The 16,580-nt window shown below is 39.9% G+C and overlaps 1 long non-coding RNA gene across 3 annotated transcripts in view; it reads left to right on the top strand.

The window, feature by feature from the left end:
- Nucleotides 1-16,580, top strand: part of LOC130928401 (uncharacterized) — a 141,177-nt gene that overhangs the window by 13,250 nt on the left and 111,347 nt on the right. For all 3 annotated transcript variants that reach the window (XR_009066680.1, XR_009066679.1, XR_009066678.1), the window contains exon 3: nt 5,761-5,845. This is a non-coding gene — a long non-coding RNA (uncharacterized LOC130928401). The remainder of the gene's footprint in view (nt 1-5,760; nt 5,846-16,580) is intronic.

The raw sequence follows: 16,580 nt of genomic DNA, 5'->3' as shown, positions 1-16,580 counted from the left end.
CATGTCAAGCTCTGGCTGCTCCACAGTTGCCTCCTTCGGTAAATAACACCATTCATTATCTGCAAGAAGCCTCCAAAAGAAGCACCGTGGGATAAAGCGGTTTCACTAAACACTAGAAGAGCTCCAATATCATTACTCCTATGCTATGTGTTGTTTCCAGTGTGCAGCATAAATGTTGGCGCGACTTACTTATGCGCTGATGCAGTTTATAGTCTGAAAAATACAGTAATTCTGTAGAATGAAAAAAACAAAATGTAAGAAAATGAAAAAATACAAATATACTTATTAAAATAGAGCTTACCTTGATTTTGGTGTTTAGCTGATTACTCATTTTACAATGTTTTTCGGACTATGTCACACGTTTTCTTTGCCGTTCTCGTTCTTTTCTGACATACTTGCTACATGAATTCTGATTTTGGAGACTTGACAGTTCAGACCGCCACACATTCTCCAAAAATGTGGACCAAATCGGATTTAAACCACATACAAGGTGACCCGGATCGGATTTGAAATGGTCCACATTGAGGGAGATGGCACCCTTTCTCGTTGGCACCGTCTAACTGTTTGCATTATTCTAACACTTAATATAATCAATCAGGGAATAGTATCGTTTCTCGTATTTACTGTTTGACTGTTTGTATTACTCTAACACACCCAATATAAAATAAATAGCACTTATACCCAGGGGTGAAAGTGGGCCAGAACGGTCAGGAACGCAGTTTCGGTATAAGATTCAGAGCCAGAATGCAGTTCCGGTATAAGATTCAAGAGCGGAATGCTGTTCCGGTACACAGTGCTTTGAATCCGGAAATATGACAGCAACTGTCAAAACGTGATGTAAAAAAACAAAAAAATGCTAAGCTGCCACACATGAATTGCATTTTCAAGAAGAAAACAATCTACCAACATTTGGTTAAAAACAAACATAATAAAGTACTTGTGTAGCGTAATTGTTTCCACCAATATTTATTTATTTATATATTATCTATTAATTTTATTCCACAAACGGCATGGAGGTTTTTCTCCAGCTGCCGCAGTTATCTGAGTCTGACGATGATGAGTCATGTAAATGTGCGAATTCACGCAGCAAGGCAAAATGCCTGGGCTCAATTATGCGTTCAATTGGCTGACATACTGACATGCGATCAGCAGAGATGGTTAGCTCTGGTTGGTTGTAATGTGCATGTTTTCTTTAACAGCAAAAAAAAAAAAAAAAAAAGAAAAAGTTGATGCGACAAAAAAAGGGCAATGCAACATAAAATGGATCAAATCTTTAAGGGCGACGAAAGAGATGAGGAGACTTATTTATCATATTTAGTTTTATTTGCTCTGATGGGGAGGCTCAGAACATCTTAGCTGTCAATGTGCACTTTGGACTTTGAATTTCTTTGTTAGGCTTCTTATTCATTTCCTTATGATTCAAAAAAGTCAATGTTCGCGTGATCTTCAAAATATATTCCATTTCACTCTGCATATTATACAGTAAGTCATTGGTTCTTATTTTTCTGAATGTATGTTACCTACATCTTTATCATTAAAAAAAGTGTAAATGTTTACATTAACTTCAATTTTAATATATATCCTATGTTCTTAAGTAGTTAAAATTGAGATTTGGCATTTAATATGTGAGGAAATGAAGGAAAATAAAATTTAGCAGATGGAGGTTGGGGTTATAGCTGTTTTTGTTAACTTTTATTTTGCAACTATTATTTTGTATGTGTTATAGAAATAACTGCTAAAACAGTTTTCTCTGCATTTCAGTAGTTTAAGAGGTTTGACCCCCCCCACCAAAAAAAAAAAATAAAAAAAAATGAAAGAACAAAAATTATAAATAAATAAAATTTCTGGCTCCGTGGCGACCATCACTTTGGGGAGTTCCGGCAAGAAATTCTAGCCACTTTCACCCCTGCTTATACCATAGTATAAGGAAAACAAGCAGAATATAGGGCATAAAACCTACACGACGCCTCATCATGGAAGACCAACATGTGCGTCATGAGCAAGATTGACGCTGACAAGCCCACATCTGCAACACCGTCTCTCGCAATCAGTTCTCCCGGACAGTCCAGAACAAATGGCGGGACGCCCTATCCCAACACAAGGAACACCGGAGAGAACCCGATATCCAATGGATAACATGACTGATAAGACTCCAAGAGCCCCTTTGACTCTGAGGTGGTAAAATCCACAACCTTCGTTGCCCTGACAACAGTAACTCCCGAATCCTCTTGTCCAATCTACAAACAGACAATAATCCCAAACATACCCTTCTTCCTGACCACCCCGTGAGAGCCTTCAAAAGACGATGTTTAACTAACCGTCATTTTTCTCGGGAAACTTTTTTTTTTTGTGTGTGACAGGGTGATCTTGCCTTCCCGCCTGAGTGTTTGTTTCGCCTTGCCGTTTTGATTGCTGTCGACCTGAATAAATTGTCAACTTGTTTTCGGTGAGCCTTCTTTAAACCTTTCAAACTGGAGTTAAAAGGGTTCAGACTAAGGTGAACGCACGGAGTTTGGCCTTTTGGCCGCATGGTCGGAGTCTCGCCAGCCCGGGTCTTTGGAGCTGCGCCAGCGCGGGTCCGACGGTTCGGCTGGCGCGATTTCGGAAGTCTGGCTAGAAGGTCAGATTCCTTCAACTATGCGATTTGTCCCGTTCAAAAGACAATGTTTAACTAACCGTCATTTTTCTCGGGAACCTTTTGTTGACGTGTGATAGGGTGACCTTGCCTCCCCGCCTGAGTGTTTGTTTCGCCTTATCATTTTGATTGCTGTCAACCTAAATAATTTTTTTTTTCGGTGAGCCTTCTTTAAACCTTTCAAAATGGAGACCTGCTATCAAGGATTGTTGATTTGTATAAAGCTAGGAAAGGATACAAAACCATATCTAAAAGTCTGGATGTTCATCAATCGACAGTCAGAGAGGTTTTCTACAAATGGAGAGAGCTTGGCACTGTTGATTCTCTCCTAAGGAGTGGCCATCCACCAAAAATGACGCCAAGAGTTCAGCGCAGAATACTCAGAGAGGTAAAAAAGAACCATAGAGTCTGCTAAAGACTTACAGAAATCACTGGCACAGTCCAATATTTCTGTGCACCCATCAACTATGTGTAAAACTATGGCCAAGAATGGTGTTCATGGAAGGACTCCACTGAGAAGACACTGCTGTCTAAAAAACATCGTTGCTCGTTTAATGTTCGCAAAAAGGCACTTGGACACACTACAGAAGTTTTGGCAAAATATTTTGTGGACTGATGAAACCAAAGTGAAATTGTTTTGGGACTAACACACAATTTGTGGATGAAAAATGGAACAGCTCACCAACATCAACACGTCATCCCCACCGTGAAGCATGGTGGAGGGAGCATCATGATTTGGGGCTGTTTTGCAGGAAAAGGAGGCCGTCTGTCAGACAGTTGAAGCTAAAAAGAGGATGGATGCTGCAAAAAGACAATGATCAAAAACACAGAAGTAAATCAACTTCAGCTGTGGCATGACCTTAAGACAGTGATTCATGCCAGACATCCCAGGAATCTGACTAAAATACAGCAGTTTTGTAGTGAAGAATGGGCCAAGATTAGTCCTGATCGATGTGCCGGACTAATCTGCAGCTACAGGAAGCGTCTGGTTGAAGTTATTGCTGCCAAATGGGGGGGGGGGCGGGGGCGGGGGCACAAAATATTAAATGTGACTGTTCACTTATTTTCCCCCTTTCGTCATTGTTTGCCCCCCTTTCGTCATTGTTTGCATACTATCATGATTAAGGTTTGGGTGGTTTTAGTTAAAGCAGTTTTTTTCTGTGTGATTTTGCCCAAAATCAGATCACATTTGATGGTGATTTTATGCAGAAATGTGAAAAATTCCAAAAGGTTCATATACTTTTTCATACCACTGTACCGCTTTCAGCTTGTTTTGTTTAGATGCATACAGACTGAACATAGAAAAGATGCCTTAAAATACTTAAACGTAGTAATATCACATAATAAGGGTTTAAATACGCTATGTGACTAATGTGGTCAACAGATCAGCAATCTGCTTTAACGCTAACCACCATAAAACACGATGCTTAAAAGTATGAGAGGGAAACACATGCAAAAAGTATTTTGAGGCAATGAAAAGGTAATAAAAGACTCAATAAAAACACAAGTAGTAAATATGCCCCACTTTTAACCGATGTGTTCATGTGTGGGATGTCTCGCCACGTAGAAGGATTTGCAGTAACCCAGTAGTTTTTCTAGTGACATTGACAAATTGTCATCACCCTGAGTGTCCATTGCGCGCATAAAACATGAGAGACAGCGTTAAAAGTCTTATTTTCCATGTGCCAAAATGGATTTTGCCATGTGGCATTTTTTTGCTCTGTGGCAAAATGGATTTTGCCATGTGGCATTTTTTTGCCCTGTGGCAAAATGGATTTTGCAGTGTGGCATTCCGTTTGCCATGTGGCAAAATGGATTTTGCCTTGTGGCATTTTTTTTGGTATGGTGCAAAATGGATTTTGGTTTAAAATGAATGGAAAAATTTAGATGTGCATAGCTGCCAATGGCACTTGGGTTCCAGTTCAATGTCAATGCGCGCTAATGATAGATGTATAATCAAAAATCACAGCTACACTTGTTTTTCTGCCATTTTAAAATGAACGGAAAATTTTGACGTCCATATCCGTCATTGCCTTATTTGGGTGCCAGTTGGGATGTCAATGCGCTGCCATGGTAGGTGTATGGTCAAAAATCACAGCCTTACGTTGTACTGCCATTTAATATGAATGGAAAATTTTGATGTGCATAGTTGTCAATGGCATTGACGTGCATGGCCTGCAAAAATCCCATTTACCCCCCCCCCAAAACAAATGCCACATAACGGGAAAAAAAAAAAAAAAAAAAGCCGCAAATCAAAATACATTTTGCCACATACAAAAAAAATAATGGTACATATAAAAATACATCTTGCCACATGGCAAAAAAATGCCACATGGCCAAATCAATTTTGCCACATTGCAAAATCAACTTTTTCACATGGCAAAAAAATGCCACATGGCAAAATCAACTTTGCCACATAGGAAAAAAAAATGCCACATGGCAAAATCCATTTTGCCACATACCAAAAAGAAAATGCTACATGTCAAAATACATCTTGTCACATGGCAAAAATATGCCACATGTCAAAAATGCATTTTGCCACATGGCAAAAAAAAAAAAAATGCCACGTAGCGAAAAAAAATGCCACATGGCCAAATCAATTTTGCCACATAGCAAAAACAAAAAAAGGCACATGGCAAAATCAATTTTGCCACATGGCAAAAAAAAATGCCGCAAACCAAAATCCATTTTGCCACATACCCCCCAAAAAATGCTACATGTCAAAATACATCTGGCCACATGGCAAAAATATGTCAAAATGTATTTTGCCACATGGCAAAAAAAAAAATGCTACATGGCAAAATCACTTTTGCCACATGGCAAAAAAAATGTCACATGGCAAAATCCGTTTTGCCACATGGCAAATTCCGCTTTTCATTCACCATGCATGGTGTGGCAAATGGTAGTATTTGCCACATGTCAAATACGGCTTTTCGTTCTCTCTCAGCCCTGCATGGTGCCCTCAAAACATGTACTAAATTTTATAATTTTTATATTATATATAATATTTTTATATATAAATTTTTAAGTCAATGGCAATATTTTACGTTTCTAATATATGTTAATAAAAGAGAACAATTGTGGCTTATTTGCAAACTGTTAACTCCAATTATTTTTCTTTCCAGCGCTTCCTTACCGATGTCCTTGATTTCAACCCAGCCCGATTTCCCCGTTTCAGAGTTGGGCTGTTTCACCACCATGAAAGACGAGGTAAGCTTGAAAAAGTTAGCGTTTCTGAATAATGTTCATCTAAGTGATAACCTGGCTTAGCTTCAGATGAGATCGTTTTCAAAATTTGAATGTTTGTGTTGATTATAACAAAACATAAGCCCAAACTAGTCGCTCCAATTCACTTTTAACTTCGATACGTTCCCAAACATCTTAGATCAAGGTTGTATACTAAAGTAGAAAGTGGTGTTTCTATGTAGCATATCTTGTGATGCACAGTTGGTCGTGTTCTCCGGAACGCTCCCACAGCGAAAGAGGCGGCCGCTATTCCATTTAGGAAGCCCGGTGTCAGCGCACGTCCTGGCCACCCAGGACCTAGCCTGATTCTTTCACCTGAACGCTTCACACGAGGCTTTACTTTGGTGAATGATGAGCTGTGCTCTAGTGGGCTTCTGTCAGACGTGCTGAAGGTCAATCTTTTTTCATTTTGTGTTGGCAGACCTTTTGTATGTTTCCAACATTTTTCCTATTACCTGTCTGTCACCATTGATTTATCGTTTTTTTGACGTTTCTTAGATGTGCTTAAACAAAGGAGCACACATAATTATGAATATTTGATGAATTAGATTGAATTAACAGTCATACACTAAAGAATCTCGAAAGTGAACTGACATTGGTGTCCTAGTTGAATATTTAGAAACAAAATCTGCTTTGAATGCAGCCCTTGTTTTGACCCAGTTTTCAACTTACATGAAGTTCCACATAAACAACTACTTCAATATATCAGATGTGATACATGCTAACGAAATGCATTGCTATGTTTATTCAATTTCAGAACCGCGCACACAGACTATTTTATTTGACAATGTGACCTTTTCCCATTTTTTTAAAAACCGCATTTTCCTCCATTTTCAAACCAAATAGTGACAGATAGATAAATATTAATGGGATCAAGCTGCATTGGGATTTCACCAGGGACCCCTATGAATTTTTCATCCACGGCAAAACTGCAACCGCGCTTTGGGACCTGTTCAGGCATCCGAGTGAACTTAATGTCAGTTGCCGGATGATGTTGCGCTTATATGCTACCACCGGAGTGATGACATTGCGGAGGACCAAACGCGTGCTCGTCATTTGAATCGCTTTGCGGCGCTTTCCCTGCCGAGCCGAGGGCATCCCGTAATGTACGCGCAATCGTCGGCAGAGGTCTGCATAGCGACACGGGGTTAGCACCGCACTACATTTGCGGCCGCAGCGGGCGAGGACCTATTTGGGTCCTGTTTACGAGGGGTCAGGTCCATTTGTAAGCTGTCAAACGGAAAGGCTCGCCAGCTCACAGCAGCCCGTCCTGCTCACTCTGAAGTTTTGACGTCCTGAATAATGATGGCACTTGATCAGGCTGTTTAAAGGTCAATCATAACAAAGCGAACACTGTGTGAAGTGAGGAAACATTGGAAGAACCTCTTAAGAGCTGTAAAGCACTGCAAACCCCAACCACAATAATAAAGCTGTTATTCAATTATTATCTTAGATGCACTGAGTCTCAATGGATCTCATTACATGAAACAAAAGACAATTAGCTGAAAAAGAGATGACAAAACTATTGCATCAAAATGACCCTTTTTGTCGTAACAAAACAAACATGACCATTAAGCCAACTTCATTTAATAATCCTGTTGTTGCACTAGTAATGGAGACTAAAACTGATCATAAAGTGTAATTCCACCAAATACAGTGGGAAGAAAGTGTCTAGTTCAACCCTTTTAAATGATGATTATTTTAACACGGTTAATATAAACAATCAGGGAACTGTATCGTTTCTCGTATTTACTGTTTGTATTACTCTGACACACCCAATATAAAATAAATAGCACTTATACCATAGTTTAAGGAAAACAAGCAGAATATAGGGCATAAGAGATACATGACACCTTCTTATCACGGAAGCCCAATGTGTGCGTCATGCAACTGATTGGGCAACATTGACGCTGACAAGCCCACGTCTGCACCACCAACTCTGGCAATTAGTTTCCCCGGACAGTCCAGAACAAATGGCGGGAAGCCCTGTCCCCACGCAAGGAATACCGGTGTTCTGCCAAAATCTCCTACATCGGCGAAACGTCCGACATTAGTCGAATTTGACACCCAAAGTACTACCGTGCGCTCCAAACTTGTTTTGTTTCGATGCACACAGGAATAACATACTAAAAAAATGCCTGCAGAAAATACTTAAATGTAGTTATATCAAATAAGGACGTTTAAATACGCTACGTGACTAATGTGGTCAACTCCTTCAAAGCTAACACAAAAAACACAATGGTTAAAAGTATGAGAGGTTAATACATGCAAAAAGTATCTTTGAGGCTGTGAAAAGGTCCTAAATAACTAAATAAAAAGTGAGTACTCGCCGCTTCTAACTGATGTGCGCATGCGTGTAGATGCATGCGCAAGCGCGCTGAGCATTGTGTAGGACTTTTCGCCACATAGTAAGGAATGGCCGAACACCGGAAAATGCCCGATATCCAACTGATAACACGACTGCTAAGACTCCAAGAGCCCCTTTGACGCTGAGGTGGCAAAATCCACAACCCTCATTGCCCTGACAACAGTAACTCCCGAATCCTCATGTCCAATCCACAAACAGACAATAAACCTAAACAACACCCAAACACACCCTTCTTCTGCCCCCAGCCCACCCCGCTAGAGACGTCAAAAAGACAATGTATACGTAATCGTTGTCATTTTTTCTCGGGAACCTTTTGTTGACGTGTGATAAGGTGACCTTCGATCCTCGCCTGGGTCCTTCTGTGCTGTATGATCGCTGTCGACCTAAATAAATTGTCAACTTGTGCTTCGAAGCCTTTTTCCAGCTTTCAAAATGGGGTCAGTACAAGGGGTTAAGACTAGAGCTGGGAGTCTTTGGGCACCTAACGATTCGATTACGATTCAGAGGCTCCGATTCGATTATAAAACTATTATTGATGCACCCCCCTCCTTTTTTTTTTTTTTTTTTTTTTATTGTTTTGTACATTAGTTCTGAAATTGTTCAAAAATCTTCTCAGGCTAAACCAAACTACTATTTCAGTATCAAAATAACATATAACAGTAAACAAATATACAAAAATAACAGTAAATAAAAAAACTCCAGTCCCCAATCTGTATCAGCAGCTTTAAACTACATTCAATTTAATGTTGTGAATCAACTGTTACAGTTGTTAAAAATGCTCCCGTTATTCCATAATTTCCCTTCTGTCTACTTTTGTCAAAGTTTTAAAACTATTTCATCATGTAAGTATAGATTCAAGACAAAATTCTGCCGATTTAGGAGTATTTTAGATAAAAAGTTAATTAGGTTCGCTACAACAGAGCCTTCTAGCGAGCTCTACTGCTTTAAGATGGCGGCTCTTTACTTACGCCGGAAAGTCTGTCATTTCGCATCTCTGTTCAAGTAGTACATGTTCTAACACCGACGTCGCCTGTCATGTTGCATCTAGTTCTACATATATATGATATCTACTGTAGCTGTATGTTTGTAGCAACTAGCAACTGGGCGTTGTTTGTAGCGGCTGTCAGCCACAGTCTGGTATGATTGTTTTTTTTTTTTTCTATCTAGCGGCATGAGTTGAACATGATATTTACTCTCGGTCCGTTCCTCATTGCATCCCAAAGACCGCGCTGACTGTGTTTTACTTCTGCTTTACCTGGTATTATTCAATAATCGGAATTTGGATATTTGTGAATCGTTCTCGAATCTTCCACGGCCGAATCGCGAATAATCTAAGAATCGGAAATTTCACACGCCTCTAGTTAAGACCAATGTGAACGCACGGAGTTTGGCCGATTGGCCAGGTTGTCAGGATCTCGCTGGCCCGGGTCGTTGGAGCTGCGCCAGCGCGGGTTCGGCTGGCGTGATTCCAGCAATCTAGCTAAAACCTCAGATTCCTTCAATGTTTTATGTGCAGTTAGCATAATTTTCGGATTTGGAGACGCTACTTTTTCACTCATTTTGAATCCTGTGGCTTATAGTCCAGTGCGGCTTATTTATTGATTTATTTGGTTTAATAAACAGCACTTTATTTGAAAGCAGTGTCGTAACTCTGCCATAAGACAGTCATAATTATGACATGACACTATCATGGGCATAAATGAACTCTTGTGACAGATGTCATTAAGTGTCATCCGACAAATTATGTCACTAACTCTGTTTTTGTCCGGATCAGATCTTTTACATACATTAAAAAGTGAGATGATTTTCCGGATGACACAAAATGACATCTGTCATAATCATTCATTAATGCACATGGAAGTGTCATGTCATAACCATGAAGGTGTTATGACAGTCTTATGGCACCACTGTTAAATAAAGCATTACTAAATACCATAACTAGCAATGAAACAACCGGAACAGCAACTGAGGAAATCTTTGGCACAAAACATGAATTTTGATTGTTATTTACATCTTTTGCGCTGCAATGCATGTTAGATGACAACAGCGTTGACAGCAGATGGCAGCAGAGGTTGACTGTCTCCTCTAGGGAGAAGTGATGGCCAAATGAAGTTTCTTGAAGCAATGAAGCTTCGCAGCCAATTGGTTCAAAGCTTCATGGTGGTTCATTTGTTCTTAGGACAGTCTTACGATGCCGCTGTCAAATAAATTGTTCTCAGTTAATATCTTTTGGTGTAACTATCCCATAATACAGTGAGGAATGCTGTGGCTTGAACAACTAACAACTTCTTGAACAACATCTATGAACAAATGGCGTTTTAATGTCAAATTTGAAGGGTGGTGGCCTTATAGTCCAAAAATTACGTTAATCTGATTTTAAAAATTAATTTGAACCTTCAATATCTGCTGACCTTTTTTGAAATTCTTAAATTTCTGATTCATTTTCATCATAAAACGTCATCTAATCTTAAAACTACAAGAATTATCATATCGGATCAAACTGACAAACATTCACAGGGCGGGAAGGAAAAAGTGAAGCCATTGGAATTTCTCAAATTACTTCCTAATTTGATCATAAAATCCATTCTAATTGTTTTCAAAAGGACAAGAATGACCACATTTAATAGGTATTAGTTATAATTTTATCGGACTATAAGTCGCACCAGCCCAAATAAATGTGGCCAATCTGCAGGGAACGAAAACTGGTTTTTGGCATATGGTAAAATGGCTTTTGGCATATGGCTTTTTTTTTTTTTTTTTTTTTTTACATATGGCATTTTTTTGGTATATGGCAAAATGGCTTTTACAGCGCATTGAGATTCAACTTGCACCCATGTAAGGTGATGCCACTGACGGCCTTGCACATCAAATTTCCCATTCATTTTCAATGGCAGAATCACGTTGTGATGGTAAGTGTATAGTCAAAAATCACCACCTCACGTTTTTCTGTCATTTTAAATTAATGGGAAATTTGGATGTGCGTGGCCGTCAATGGCATGGACATGCTTGGCCTGCAAAAAAATGCTCCAAAAAGGCTTTTGGCACATGGGAGGTTTTTTTTTTTTGTGTATGGCAAAATAGCTCTTGGCAAATGGTAGTTTTTTTGGTATATGGCAAAATGGCTTTTGGCATATGGGTTTGTCAGCATATGGAAAAATGACTTTTTGCACATGGCATTTTTTGCAGGCCATGCATGTCTATCCTTTTGATGGCCATGCACGTCCTAATTTCCCATTCATTTTGAATGGCCAGTGTGGTTGTGGCTTTTGGCATATGGCATTTGTTTTGGCATATGTCACATTGGCTTTTGGCATATGACCTTTTTATTTTTTTTGCCTTTTGGCATTATTTGGGGGGGGGGGGGGGCGGGGTATGGCAAAATGGCTTTTACAGCGGATTGACATTCAACTGGTTACCATGTAAGGTGATGCCACTGACAGCCTTGCACGTCAAATTCCCCATTTGTTTTCAATGGGAGAAACACTGTTTAATGGTAAGTGTATGGTCAAAAATCACAATCTCATGTTTTTCTGCCATTCAAAATGAATGGGGAAATTTGGACGTGCATGGCCGTCGACGGCATTGACTTGCATGGCCTGCAAAAAATGCCATATGCCAAAATGGCTTTTGGCATGTGGCAGTTTTTTTGTTTTTTTTATACGTCAAAATAGCTTTTGGCAAATGGTAGTTTTTTTTGTTTTTTTTTTGTATATGCCAAAATGGCTTTTGGCATATGGTAGTTTTTTGTACATGGAAAAATAGCTTTTGGCAAATGGTTGTTCTTTTTTGGAATATGCCAAAATGGCTTTTGGCATATGGTAGTTCTTTTTGTACATGGAAAAATAGCTTTTGGCAAATGGTAGCTCTTTTTTGGAATATGCCAAAATGGCTTTTGGAATTGGAATTTTTCTGCCTTTAATGGGAAATTGAGACATGCATGGCCGTCAATGGCATGGACATGCATGGCCTGCAAAAAAATGCCATATGCCAAAATGGCTTTTGGCATATGACAATTTTTTTGTATAGGGCATAATAGGTTTTGGCATATGAGTTTCTTTGCAGATGGCAAAATAGCTTTTGGCATATGGCATTTTTTGCAGGCCATGCACGTATACACCATTGACGTCCATGCACGTCCAAATTTCCCATTCATTTTGAATGGCAGAAAAATGTGTGGTTGTTGTTTTTGACCATACACTTCATTTTCAATGGCAGAAAAATGTTGTAATGGGAAGTGTAAGTGTCAGCGCTGATGAGTTCGGGTGAGGTGGGTGGGTGGGGGGAGGTAAACCACACGCAGCCACACGGTTGCTAACTGTCATATTCGGTTGTTTAGCCCCTACTAGATTCATTACGGTATTACTATTCGTCCTTCACACAGCCGCTGGAAACAGAAGATTGATTTTTGATTCATTGTTGATTTTATAACACTGCTTGGGTGTGCGCCGGTCCTCTTGGTAAACACATCGCTGATTCTCATGGGAAACACAGTCTTCCTTAAGGCAAAACACGACCGCTTTTGTCATCTAGCATCGCTAAAATCGACCAAAACTGAAAAGTTACCAAGTGTTGCTTTAAATGACGCATAAACAACTGAGAACGTGCCCAGTATGTTAACGTAACATAGCTATTCAAAGTTACTCAGATAACTATAGCTTAGGAACATTTTAACAAGTTTACCAAACCATCAGTGTCATTCTAAAACACTAAATGCAATGAAATAATGTGTTAATAATTTAAAAAATAAGTCGCACCTCTGGCCAAACTATGAAAATATGACTTCTAGTCTGAAAAATAGTCCTGTACCTCGAAGATGTAAGTTCTGTTTGTGCCACGGCCAAACCCAAATCTGTACCACACATAACCTTGCCTTCACACCCCATGATCCAAATCATGCAAGTCTGTTTCCCCTGGCCTCTGTTTTGGGAGACTTGATATCCTTTCAAAGCCGTTTGTGTAATGCGGTTGGCACATGAAGCAACAGCCCACCAGCAGCAGCAGCAGCATCATTTAATGTGACGAGCCGCTGTGAACAAATGAGCTCGAAACGACCGCAGTGGCGTTGTTGTGTGAAGCTTTGCCGCCGATCTCCCAGGGTGTCGTGCTAACTTTCCCTAAAGACACAAAAGAAGCAAGGGAATGGATACGGCCGCGATTAGAGCCGGTCGTCGGAACGAGCCTCCCGCAGAAACACCCGTGCAACAATCTGTTACATCACCGTAGCTACGCTGCAATTATACAACACACATGCTGTTGGTTTTTAATGTTTACCCTGACCCCGTGCTGTGGAGAAAGAGGAATTTATACTGATCTACTGGAGACTACTACTAAACAAACATCCTACACTTGGCAGGAGAGAATATAAATATATATACTGTATACACAGATAACTTAGTAGTACTTCTCCTTTCTCTTCCCACATTTCCACCCGTTCGACACTGTTCCAACTACCAAAAAGTTCCTAAAACTCGTGGAAGAAGGGAATACACTTAACTCATTCGCTCCCAGCCATTTTCACCGGTGCAACTCCCTCCGCTCCCGGCCGTTTTACTGGATTTTGACTGATTTTGCAAGGCCCACAAAAAATTCTGCTCTATTGCTATATAAACATGGAACCCACCCAAAGAAACATTTGACTTTTTTCAGCAGGAAAAAAAGTTCATATATTTTTTAGAGGTGTGCATCGGCATTGCCCTAACGATTCGGTTCGATTCGGCAATGCATCGCGATGCCTTAAAGCCTGGGATGCATTAAAATTCTAAAGCAAAGCATATTTTTTGTGAATCATGAGGCAACACAAGCGGTCAGACATTAAACAACTTTTTATTGGCTCTTGTGTCACTCCTGGTTGAAGTCAAATGAAAATACTTTCATATATATATATATATATATATATATATATATTAAAAAAAAAAAAAAAAAAAAAAAAAAAAACGATCACAGCATTTAATTGGTGCTTTGAATGAGACCAGGGCTTTCTCTTTTTTTTTTTTTTTTTTTTTTTTTTTTTAACACACACAGTAGCAGCCTTTCACACAGTGCAACATGTTAACTCCTTTGCAAAATCAGTAATAACAGTCACTGTATTTTAGTCACAACGACCCATCAATAAAAATGTTCAAGTAAATATTAAAGAAAACGACAAAGAAAATATTGTAGTGCAGCAGCATCTTTATCGCAATATCAATCCAGGGATCAGTTCAGTTGCAAACAAAACATCAACTAAACTGCAATGTAGAACAAAAGTAAAATGTAGGCCTAGCCCACTATACTGTATATGTGCAATCAACTTAATATGCAATCAGTAACTTCCACATAACAATAAAAAAATAATGAATTAAAATGAAGTGCAGCAGCATGTTAGCAGCCATAACAATCTGTTTCAACACGAGGAAACATCAGTTTTTTGCATTCGAGAGAGCAGAGCGATAGTAGAGGTTAGATCGGGCCTAAAAAATCCAGCCCGACCCGACATGGCCCGCTGGTATTGAAGCCCGACCCGGCTTTCTTCGAGTTGGCAGAAAAAACGCAAGTTTTCTTCGTGTTTAAATAGTCTACATATTTTCATGATCATTATAAAAGCATTTACACAACGAAATAACACTGGGAAAGTTTAATATAAAAAAAACCCATGCGATTTTTCAGACTGAGAGAGAAGATTCAAAAGGATCACATTTGTGTTGCCTTTGTGTGCATAAAATAGTCTTTCGTAACTAATTCTGAGTTGGCAGAAAAAAAGTTTTCTCAATGTTTAAATAGTCTACATATTTTTATGATCATTATAAAAGCATTTACACAACGAAATAACGTTGGGAAAGTTTAATATAAATTTTTTTTTTAAAAAAACATGCGATTTTGCAGACACACAGAGAAGATTCAAAAGGATCACATTTATGTTGCCTTTGTGTGCATAAATAAAAGTGTCTTTCGTAACGAATCGCAAGCGCCAAAGCGGAGGAGGAGAAGAAAAAGCGGGCGGTGCCACTGCTTCATGTGCGTGCACAAGTAAATGCACAATACAGAGAGCCTGCTCTCGGTTTTATCCCATTTTTTAAAATATACAGTGATACCTCGGCTCACGAACGCTTAAGCTCACGAACTTTTCGCCTCAAGAACATTAAATTCGCGAGCATATAGTCTCTGCTGGCGAACTAGTTTTCGGCGGACGAACCAAGCCACGCGGTCGGACAGCGCCACGAGAAGCTGACGCACGCTCACGGCGTCCCAGTTCGTCCCCTCCCTTTCGTTGAGTGCGGACGTGGTTTGTGTTTGATAGACATTTTGGACCATATTGAGTGTACTTTTGCTATTATGGGACCGAAAAAGAGTTACATACAGTCCTTATGGAAGGTGACTCGTGTTACCAATTCGCCCTCGACTGGTAATTGGCGGTGCTTTCAGCTTCCCACCGTCGTGAGAAGTGGACCGGCGAGTCACGTTGGCTCGTTGTCGTCGGTTGTCTTCGGTGCGCCCGATGGCGGCTTGCATACAAACACCCAGAGGTGTCGGATGGCTTTTTGTGGGCACTTTTATTAACAACCAAAAGCATGCGGGGGGCACAGCAGTGGAGTCTACGCTAACTGCGCACTTTGCCGGTAACACTCTCCTTCCAAACAGTAACTCCCTCCCTCCTCCTCCCACTCCTCCCACTCCCATACCATCGCAAAGGTAAATAAAACAACTTTATTATACAGTACAGTTTATTTCTTTAATTATAATACAATAGCACACTTATTATACATAAAATAAGGTATATTTTTGTGTAGTTTTAAGGCTTATTTAGTAGAAAATTATGTTTTATGGGGACCTGGGAACGGATTATTCTCATTTTAATGGTTTCTTATGGGAAATAAATGTTCGGAAGACGAACTTTTCGCCTCACGCACACTTTCTGGGAACCAATTATGTTCGTGAGCTGAGGTATCACTGTAATTTATTAGTCCGGCGTGGCGGCCCGACCCGACCTGACCCGAACATGAATGCTTAACATTTTGGCCCCGACCCGACCCGTTCGGGTTCGGGCACAAGATCTAACCTCTAAGAGATAGGACATAACATAACAATGGCTGAAGCGGAGAAAGAGGGAGCGCGAAAAGATTATTGATGCACCTAAGACATTGAAAGCAGACATCTGGAGACATTTTGGCTTCTACGAGGTTGGTGGGAAACTTGACCAGAGTTATGCAGTGTGTAAAAAATGAAACATGACAATAATAATACAAATGGGGAAACCAAATCCGTTGCATCACCGGAATTGCGCAGGGAAGATTTTTGAACGTACTTATATATTTTAAAATGCGCTGAATCGATTCGGCTTGTTGCCCGCATCGA

This window comes from Corythoichthys intestinalis, chromosome 13 (assembly GCF_030265065.1).
Source record: "Corythoichthys intestinalis isolate RoL2023-P3 chromosome 13, ASM3026506v1, whole genome shotgun sequence".
NCBI classification, from domain to species: Eukaryota; Metazoa; Chordata; class Actinopteri; order Syngnathiformes; family Syngnathidae; genus Corythoichthys; species Corythoichthys intestinalis.
Note: the sequence above shows the minus strand (reverse complement) of the source record. Positions and strands in the feature narration are given on the sequence as shown.